We start from the raw sequence: 9,672 nt of genomic DNA, 5'->3' as shown, positions 1-9,672 counted from the left end.
TTTGGCAGTTATCAGATGAAAGGTCCTACATGAAAGCAAGTTTCTCTTTAAATAGACGCACAGCTGGCAAAAAGAGAGGTTCTCCGGAGCTACAGTCTTCCACAGCCTTCAGCCCATCCCTGCCAGCACCCTCTTGGCTGCTTGCCCCTCAAGGGCCCCTGTGGGAAAGGCAAAGCCTACATCCCAAATACCGTTACTGCCTCCTCTCCATCACACCGCCTGCAGGCCCATTTGCCACCCATTAAATGTCAGAGCAAGCACCACATCAGGGACTACCTGCGTGAAGGAGACGCTGCTGATAGAGAAATTAAGCAGAGAACAGACCCAAAGAAATAGTCCCAGGACTTCACTGCTCAACAGAAAAGCTGCTTATGTGGCAAGAACCACAAACGGTAAAGCACGTCACTCCTGCCTCAGTGCTGCCATCTAATCAATGACTATAAATACTGCTAGCTAGGCAGGACTGGGAATTTCCCTTTGCACCGAGACATCTCCATTCACACAAAGGCAACGTGGGCTGCAGGGACCCACAAGAAAGCACAAGACAAAAACTAGGAACAAAGCAACCCCTTGCACATGCAGCGCGTTTTTTTTTCTTTTTTTCTTTTCTTGGTTCACTTCTTGCATGTTTAACCTAAGATGTGAGCTAGCCCCTGCTGAATACAGGCTGGAAGCTTGATTGGGCAGAGGTGCTCCGGGCGACGCAAACAAAGACAATAACTCTGGTCAAGAATCACCACAGATGCAAACGTGCACTGTTTGTGTGAAACGCAATGTGCGAATTTGGTTTATTTCCTAATGATGGATTAGTGTTTCTTATCTTTGGGCTATCAGTCTGCTGGGAAGTCGTAGACTGCATATGCCTTGCTCTGCATATGATTTTTAAGGTTGCACTCTATGAAAGCATATCTGTCTTTCTGATTCTAGAGCCATGTCCCAGCCCCCAACTCCAAGAGCTTTCCTTGTTACACAGTGTTTAAATCAGAGTTTGTTCATTGCTTTGTGTCATGGATGATATTTAAAAGAGCAAGTCATAGTCTTCGTTTGTCAGCTTGCGCTGTATTTCATCTCCCACTATCTCATAAAGTGACAGCTTGATTATAATGTAATTACTTCTTTTAGTGAACCTAGTGCACAATTTTATTTCCAGATGGGTTTATGTTCCTTATATTTAAGCTCATTATGAACAAGAAGACTTCACTGGGAAAACACAAAGCAAGCCATTTCTTCTCTCTTTCTCTTTTTTTTTTTTTTTAAGGTGATTATTATGAAGGGTCTAGATAGTGAGGGAAGAAGTACCAATATCAAAGATGAATCTTAAACATGAGAGCACGAATGAGTTCGAGAGCCCTTTAAGACATTTATATGGAAATTGAAAAAATAAATGTTTAATTTTCATTGCTTGAAATTTAGTAAAAGCTAACATGCTAAATAACTTCAATATGCAAGAATCAAGTATCTGAGGAGCAAGGGCTGGATCATGGCTGCAGATGACTACAGCAGGGATAATGCCAATTCACAAATTGGCGAAATGAAAGCCTTCTCTATTCAGTCAAACCCAAAGTCTCCTGTGGCTGGGTACTTGCCAAGAAGCTCGTTTGCAAGTCAAGTATTATTTGTTGATGCTAAGAAGCAGAAGCTGATACATTTTGCCAAAACATGTATCAGAAAATCCATGTAAATCAACAGTGCTTTGCAGAAGAAACTGTGGTTCCTCCTTGAAAACTCTCTCCGTAAAAAGGCACCCTGGGGTTTCCTGTTTATTGCATCCCAGTGACTTCCAAACCAAATACGATCAGCTCAGACGCAAGTGATAATGATTTTTTAAACTGCTACTTCTATAAAAATAAAAATAGATTCTTACAGTGGAGATGTGCTCTCTGGCGCATGCATCACAGTGTGGATTCTACAACTGGTCTTTAGTCAATAATCCTATTAATGACTCACAAACCAGTTTCTTTTCTATCATCCAGTTTGCCATTTCCCAGTGTTAAAGGGAAGAAAAAAAAACCAGAAGCAAATACTGAAACAAAGATGCTAACTTACCCAAAAAGTGAAATCAGATCCCCTTTGGGGTCCATTTCTTCAGCAGTGCTTTTACCACAGCTGGTCATGCACTTCCTGATGCAACTCTCCTCCTGCCCAAGTTGAAGGCGCAGGGCAGCGTTCTGTGTTGACTTTATTTATTTGCATTTTATTAAGTAGGAAATTATTTAAATATCAATGAATAGAAACAAATATATTACAATATAGTCCTTGCCTAAAACAATAGCAAGAGCTACCATGAGCGTGTCAGCTTCTTACTGCCATTTTGCCACCCATAACGCTGCAAATGTGACCAGATGATGGTGTCACTTGAAATCAGTGACTTATCCAAGAGAGTGTGCGCAGCACCACCAGCCAGCCTGTGACCTAAGCTTCCTCCTGCTGAAAATGCTCACACTCATTCCTTACAGCATGTCAGCAGTATTCCTCTTTGACCAGTGTTTGCTTCAAAAAACATATCCTGAAAATAAAGAGAATTTTGCTTTAGAAAATATGCATGTTTTCAACCAGTTCTGGGCTAATTTTCCCCATATTTCCAAGTTTTAAGTCACTGATGGGTGATCTAATCTGCTGTAATGAGAATATTGCTCACTTTCCACACAGTATCTGTCCAGCAGCTCTCCTGGGACACTTTAGGCTAGCGTTTAACATTTTGATATTCCAGACACGTATTCCACCTTATTCTATTGCCTTGCCACAGACCTCAATACACCAACTTAGTTGTTCATTTGTCTAGGCTTGGCAGGTTTTCTATTTCCACACTCCCACCTCAGTACAAGTATTCTGCTATGTTGTGGGAAAATGCAAAGATTGTCACATACCACAACATCATTTATTTACTCAATCAAATAGGAACTATCGATTGATTAAGCTTGTTCAGTGACAAACCTGTAACATAATTTTATCACAAAACTGTTTAGTTCTATGCAAGAATTGCACCCTAGCAATTCAGACAAAAGATTTGAAACACTGTTGCTTTGCTGCTACCTTTTCAAGAGAAAAAATCAACACGATAGCGACAAAAACTAGATATCTAGAGCAAAGAAAAGAGGAAATAATGTGAGAGAAAAATCAGAGATAAAAGAGAAGAACAGCTTATATTACAAGCTTAGCAGTCCCTGAGGGTACCGTGAAGGTTTCTGAACGGATGAAGCATTTCCAGTAATTATGATGAATCAAATACTGTCAACTTCAGGTTCACCACAAAAATGTGGACAATACAGGACAACAATGGAAAATTTTTTAATGAAACACAGTTACTGTCACACTTACATGGCTAGGAACTGGCTAAAAATGATCCCAAACTGATTCTTTTTTTTTTTTTTTTTGAAAACATAGGACAACCTATTCCCTTCCCTCTCAGTCAACTCAGATGAGCACTTTTTGTAGATGAGCTACGGATCATCAGAAATCCACTGTCACTCTTGAAATTACCTTCTTCAAAAGTGAATCAACTAGAGGAGGTCAGAGGAAGTTCAAAGACTCACCATTCTTCAGCAGTTTCAAATTTCCCTTTAAGTCCCACACTAAGGCTTAAAACACTGTACCCGATGAAGCCTCAGGAGTCTACTTTCCCTTCAATTCTCTTTTCAGGTATATTTTGGCAATTAATCGATACCGAGGCAGTAGGCTTCTTCCTGATGCTTCCAGCAGAGACCACGATGCAGTCCAGGGAGGCAAAGGTCTGAGGAGCGCCTGTGACTGTGGACATCCCAAACCCACAAAAAAAAAAAAAAAAAGGGGGGGGGGGAGGTTGCAGAACAAAGCTGATGGAGGTTGCAGAACAAAGCTGATGGTGTGAGCAGCAAAGGCTAGGATTAAACTGGGACTCTCCTTCTTAGCCAAAACCAAGGCCTCGGAGCAGTCCTGGTTTTTAACTTACTCGACTCCTTGTCCACCTTCTGGAGAAACCGGGGCATGGCTGAAGGTGTTCCCCTAATGTCCAGGGCTGCACCTTTGTTTAGTTTTGTTCCCCTCTGAAAGAAAGCCAAACTAAGAATTAAAAATCATGGCAAAAAGGAAGTTTGAAAGCAGCACTTGCCAAAATCCCTTTTTTCTACACACAAAGGATGTAACTTAAAATTAAGACCACAGCACCAGTCCTTTTGAGATATTATTCAAAGCAGCCTTCAGCTTCTTCACATGGTTGTAACAGAACAAACTTATTTCTAAATGGCTTTTAACTGGTTAATTTGGCAGGGTTTTTTTTCATCAAACTAGGAAGTGGCTTAAAAGTCAAAGTTTTATATGAATGAGAAGCTATAAAGCTGGTGACTGCATTACAAAACAAAATGCTGAAGTATCTGTTAAAAACAGAGTCCACCAAAAAAGGGGAAAAAGTGTCATGTCAAGAGTCTGATTATATGACTCCATTAAGAAGATTTTTTTAATCAATACATGGTATGCAGTCCACATAATTCAATTTGAGAAAATTTTTACTAGATTATATCTTGACAAGACTGCCTTATAGGTCACTTTAAACTCAATTTTTATCTGTACAGATAACAAACTCCAGAAGGTTAAAAGATTAGCACTTCCGAATATTTCTGGTATAATCAAAGCTTTTCCAAGAGGAGGTTATTGTAGTACAATTGTCAAAAGCTTGCCTGGAATATCGTGTAGACAAGACAAAAAAATCCACAAAAATTAATATCTTCAGGTTTCCTTTGGCAAGACGAAATAAAGCACAGGCGAGGTGCTAGAAGAAATCCAGACGGTCATTTGCCTCAAAATAGCTGAAGGAACACTAAAAAACTAACAACCTCTTCCCTAACATACAACTATAAAGTATGGATGGTATAAATCTGTAAGATTTTATTTAAAATTCAATTAAGTACCTTATTTTCCACATGGAATTCTTGACCCTTCTTTTCAGTCATAAATTATTGCTACCTTCATTCCCCAGAAGGATTTCATTCCTTTTTATGTATGTCGAAACCACAAACCTACTTCTACTCTGCATTTTTGTTTTCAGCTTCAAGGGAGACTAGTACGTGCAAATCGTAGCATTTCTGGTCTCTCTGACTTGCACTTCCACGTCCTGAAAACAAGACAGGAAAGAAAATTAAGAAGTGGTCTGACCTGTTTTTCTTGCCAGAAGGGAGGATCCAATTATATCTATGTCACTTTTGACAGACTTCTGTCTCACATACTCTTCGATAACTGCCAACAGCAGAAATGCCACCATTTCCCCAGACAATCTAGTCCAAGGCTTCCCTGTCTTTTTGCACGGGGAAGTTTTTCGTTCTTGTAAACCACAGAAGCCTATTACAATGTCTTCTCTCGCACGGACAGGGAGAACTGATCACCCTTTCACTACAGCAGCGCTTCACCTACTGACAGGCCGCCGTAACCCTTCAGTTTCAGCAACCTGTACTCAACTATTCACTTCTTCCAACCTCTCCTAAAGTTTTCCAGACTCTGAGCACCTCCTAGACATAAGAACACCCAACTCCAAATGCTTACAGGAGCTTGAGGAGAAGGACGGCAGGCACACTGAGTGGGGAATACGCAGAAGGGTGCATTCATGCTTGCACTGGAAAAAAAGAAATGGGGGAATAATCCCTCCATTCAGCAGAAACCACCATACCGTGAACTTACTACAAAACACCAGGCCAGGCTGCAATGAGACTCTTTGCTCGTGCCAACTGACAAAGGCTTGCTTTGTGTGTCGTGTTTGGCCATTAGGCTCATTATTGTGTCCAGAGGGTCTATTTTCCTACTGCCTAATAGAGTTACATGTGATCTGCTTACATTTTCTGCATGATGAATGAGTAACTCTGATTATCCAGAAGGAGTGTAATTAAAAGTAATATGAAGCCAATCAGACAAAGATAAGTGAATATTAAAACATCTGACCTGGCCAGGTGCTTCAGATATCACTGGAAAGGTCTTCAAGTTACCACTTTGACAGATTATTAGATGTTTAAACCTTCTGGCAGTAAGAACTGCTAATAAAGAAACTGTGTAAACTGAAAGACAACAACAGCAGTAATTATGCAGCAGAATGATTAAACAGCGTGCAGCCATAATGTTTCTTCTAAGCTATTTTATGAGAAGAAGTTAACACTTCGGCATTCCAAAAAAATCAATTAGGGAGCAAGAGAGATGGGGAAAAAATTTATTTAAACCGAATTCTTACAACTAAGCGATAAATCAGTCATCAGTAATTGTAGAAATCATTGCAGCTCACCATGTTTTGATAACATTGACTATTCTACCATAGAAAGAAGAAAAACTTTTCAGTTTCTCAGTATATGAAAGATTCCACAGAGCAACCTTAGAAAAATTGTTGCTGCTTGATTGGAAGAATCTCCAGCACCACCAAAATCAAGAACCTTGATCTGAAGCCATTTCCTGTTTTCATAGCAACAGAGCTGACTCCAGTTCAAAAATACCAACAATCTTGTTAACTTCTAACCACTTATGGGCATTTTGTTTCCTCTTCCCGCTCTTTTATGTTTTTCTTCTCCCTCACCTCAGATAAAAGAATTGTAGATGTCAGTTTCCCACAATGACACTGGCCAAAAGAGGTCATTCTTGGACTTCTACCACTTCTCCTCTTCGCTGTAGAAACCAGAAATTTCAAAGGAAGAACATTAGGAAGCTGCATGGGAAGTTTTGAGGTGATTTCAAGACCCTCTCTCACAAAGCCTCATTCATTATATTTATATGCTTGAATACAGCATTTCATGCACCTAGTCACATTTGCTGGTGGGAAGGATCATATCCCCTCTCATCCCACCTCATGATCTCCTTTCTCCCTTTCTCCCAGACTGAGACAACTTCTGCTTGATGTGGCTCCTCCAGAAATGCAGTCACATCTGGCTCTTAAAAGCCCCAGAGACGAAAAGCCAGCTCTTCCCCAGCCACTTGGTCCCACTCTAAAAAGAAGGATGTTCACTCTTTGACAAGGGAGCGGGTTCAGACCATGTGCCCTCCAATCCTGCTTTGGGCCTTCACTAGGTGATACTAGTGCAGGCTCTTCCCACCGTTGGCTTTGCAGCGCGTTCCTGTTCAGCTTCGTTGCAGCCCATCAACCACACACCCGGGTAAATGCACAAACACTCACGGCCATCTACCACACTGAAAACCAGCCCTTAAAAAGTAGTTAGCTTTCGCTTCATTCTTACTCAGTTCTAAATCTATTAGACCAAAGCTGGGGGAAAGAGAGGCCAGGACCGGCTCTGGCAACAGCCAGGACTCAGATTAGATTAAGCATGCGAGAAAAAGAAAAGAAAAAAAAAGTTTCAATGAAAACTTTCTACATCAGATTGAACAGCCCTGTGGTATTCAAAAGGTAAGGATACATTAGCCATCGCCCCTTTCTGTCCTTTTCTTGATCATTCTAGTGAAATTATTTTAGGTCTCAAAACAAAGGTCTTTCAAAAGCTTTAGCATTTATTCTTGTGGCTCTTTTTGAGCTCTCTTTTTGAGCATGTGGTGTTGGAAATTTCATCTGACATGCTTCATTTCCTAAAACTCCTTTCAAAGCCTGCATGTGCCAGGATACAGTGCCTTCCCTTCCTCCTCGTTCAAAAATGCTTCTGACTGTGGAAGATGAGACTGGACTAAGCATGTCAGATTGAAGGACTGGTGTGAAGGATAAATAGTTAGCAAGAGTTTGGGTCAGGCTGCAGGAAGAACCTGTCCATATGTTGAAACAAAACATAACTTCTCATTCTCTGCCTTTCTATGTAGTTACTCATTTTATGATTAATTTAAAATAAATATTTTGAAAGAATTCTTTCATCATGTGATTTTGCATCTCTACCTTCTGTAGAGCAAGTTTTATACCCTTAACTATTAAGAAAATCTATTTTCAGAAGAAGGCAGGAAATAAAGAAACTCCAGTAAGGACTTAGGTGTGCCAAGATTGCTCTGCTTCTCAGTGTTTCCCTGCAAAAAAATAAGCATTGATCATTATCACAGCGCCATCCCTTCTAATTTCCTTGTTGCTCAAATTTCCGAGTGGGATGGAAATAATTAACATGAGTTTATATTCATTATGTTTTTAGACCTACAAGTTATTGACAGCCACTTGACATTGGTTGTTTATGCTATTGACATCTTTGCACTTCTGAAAGCTCTCTGGAGAAGAGCCTGGGAATACGCCAAAGGTGTATGAGTGGAAAAGTCGCAAAGGCAGGAGGGAGACAAGATTGTTGCACATGTGTAGACTGGGAAAGCAGGTATTGCAAGACACTGAGCTCAGGGTGCTTTCCTTATTGTTATTGTTTTCATCAGTAAGGCTCCAAATGGAACACAGAGAGCTCCAGTTGTTTTAAATCCTTGCCTCAAAATATTTAGGCATAGTTTAGGCATCTTACCCGGCTTCAGGGTGGGACTGTGGCACATCGGGCAGTTAGAGAGCACACGTGCACACACGTGAAAGAGCAGTTTGACCCACCTAAACTGCATGCCTATGAGTAGATAGGCTGAAAACTGAGCAAGTCTTAGGGTTTCCAGTAATAGGAGAAGCATATACCCAAAATCAGTTAATAAGCTGATCAAGGAATAAGTAGAATATTAAACTTCAGAAACAGCATCAGGTGGATATGGCGTACAACAAGAAAACTCGAAGCTCTCTGAGAGGGCATTTGTCCCAAAACTGATAATACTAGGATGAAATTAGCAGTGACGACGTTCGCTTAAGACAACCATCAGCCCAATTAAACAGTAGCCAGGGGACTACCAAGGGACTTGTGAGAGAAAGATGAATCGTCTTGAAAAAATTATAAAAAGGATAAAAATTTGTGACTGTGAGGAGAGACTTTGGAGTGAGAGAAATGTAACAGAGCAGTAGTCAAAACCTGGTTATAAATTTAGAAATTCACAAGTGCTTATTAGCATTTTATTAGTAGCTAGTACTGTGGTTTATCTGCTGTATTGCTGAGATTGATCCTGAACACATATTTAAGTGGTTGCTCGTTAATTACTTCTCATTAACAAATCAACAAGCCACTTTGATCCTGATTCAATTTAACCATGTGAATTGAGCAGATTTTTCACTGCAACACTAAGCAAAATAGGTGACATACTATGTAGTGAGGAATGAAGGTAGCAGAAAAACAAATTGCAAAGAGGAAATATTTGCTGCTCACCTGAAGGTGTTAAAGCACGCACCGTATGTTCATATATTGCTGAGAGTTAGCAAGCTGAAGGGAGGTAGAATGAGCACCTTTTTTTTTCTTTTGCCTAGTCCAGGCAACATGCTAAAGAGAAGATTCAAATGAGTGAGAATTAAAGCATTTCCACTCAGAGAAAAGTGCTCCTCTTAATCACAAGAGCAATAAGACGCTCTCCCAGAATTTAGCTTCTTCCTCTCCACCTATGGTATTTTGTGCAGTAATTTTTAGGGAGGTGTAAACAAAGGAAAAAATGCAATTATGGGATGGCTCCGGCTCCGCAGCCACCAGTGCATCCCCAGAAGTCACAAGCATTTGTTGCAGGTACAACTGTTTGTCAGTTTAGAGGAAGACACCCATGTTTTTGGTACAACTTCTGACAGTCTACAACAAAAAAACAGGATGCAAATGCAGCACAGAAAGGCATTTAATGTTAAATTAGGCTACTAATGACTACCAGAACAGATTTAAAAGCTTCAAGTTTTAACAACTGTGCCAT

General features: G+C 40.3%; 1 long non-coding RNA gene across 1 annotated transcript; it reads right to left on the bottom strand.

The window, feature by feature from the left end:
* Positions 1 to 3,269: 3,269 nt before the first annotated feature.
* LOC138061062 (uncharacterized) lies at positions 3,270 to 5,086 on the bottom strand. Its single transcript, XR_011134681.1, has 3 exons — positions 4,884 to 5,086; positions 3,929 to 4,022; positions 3,270 to 3,747 (listed from the first exon to the last, which is right to left on the bottom strand). It is a non-coding gene; the product is annotated as an uncharacterized lncRNA (long non-coding RNA).
* Positions 5,087 to 9,672: the final 4,586 nt, after the last annotated feature.

This window comes from Struthio camelus, chromosome 1, assembly GCF_040807025.1.
Source record: "Struthio camelus isolate bStrCam1 chromosome 1, bStrCam1.hap1, whole genome shotgun sequence".
Classification (NCBI taxonomy): Eukaryota; Metazoa; Chordata; class Aves; order Struthioniformes; family Struthionidae; genus Struthio; species Struthio camelus.
This window is presented reverse-complemented; position numbering and strand designations above follow the sequence as displayed.